The sequence below is a fragment of the Penaeus monodon genome, chromosome 1 (genome assembly GCF_015228065.2).
Source record: "Penaeus monodon isolate SGIC_2016 chromosome 1, NSTDA_Pmon_1, whole genome shotgun sequence".
NCBI classification, from domain to species: Eukaryota; Metazoa; Arthropoda; class Malacostraca; order Decapoda; family Penaeidae; genus Penaeus; species Penaeus monodon.
The window spans coordinates 45,706,845-45,707,869 of NC_051386.1; positions in this window are offsets into that span (position 1 = coordinate 45,706,845).

Below are 1,025 nucleotides of genomic sequence, written 5' to 3' on the forward strand. Positions count from 1 at the left end.
GCCCCTTGATGATGATGATGATGATGATGATGATGATGATGATATGAATATGATGATAATAATAATGATAAAATATCAATTAACATACCAACAATAATAATGATAATAATATAACTAAAATATAAAACAAAAATAATAACAAATACAACAAAATAATATAATAATGATATTAATTTCAGCAACAATGAAAACAATAACAATAATAATAAATCACATATATACTATATACCATATATATAAATATCTATATCTATCTATATATATAAATATATATAAATATATATATATAAATATATATATATATATATATATAAATATATATATACATATATAAATATATATATACATATATAAATATATATACATATATAAATATATATACATAGCAGTCAACAGATCATGAAATAAGACAAAATTGAAACAAACTAAAAGAGAGAGAAAAATATCAATAATAATAATAATAATAATAATATTAATAGCTACAAACAACTACTAAAAGAAGAAGAAGGACTATAAATGAATGCCAGACAACTATATATATAGGATCTTTGGAAGTGAAAATTAAGAGGAGAAAAGACTTTAATGAGGGTGCAAGACGAAAGAGTATGAGGCGAGCCTAGAACATTGCAGGACGAAGTGGGAGAACAAATAAAAGAAACAGGGAAGTCATCTATTAAAGTATTTCAAGGAAGGTGAAAAATGACTTGTCCTAAATACTTGTCACATAATAGTTGCATCAGGTTTAAAGCCTTGCAACATCATTCTTCATTTTCAAGGACAAACAAAAAGAAAAAAGAAGCAAAATTAAATGAACAAGATAACAGAAGAAAGTGCAAAAAGTAAATTATAAAAGGAAATATTAGGATTATTAATAATGATAATTATCATAGTGACAACAACATCAAAAGCAAGAGTAATGATAATGATAACAATAGTGTGGTAGACATGAAAAATACACATGAATAGTAATAATAATAACAAACTGTGGTTCAACAATGTCTGCATTATTCTAGATAATACACTAA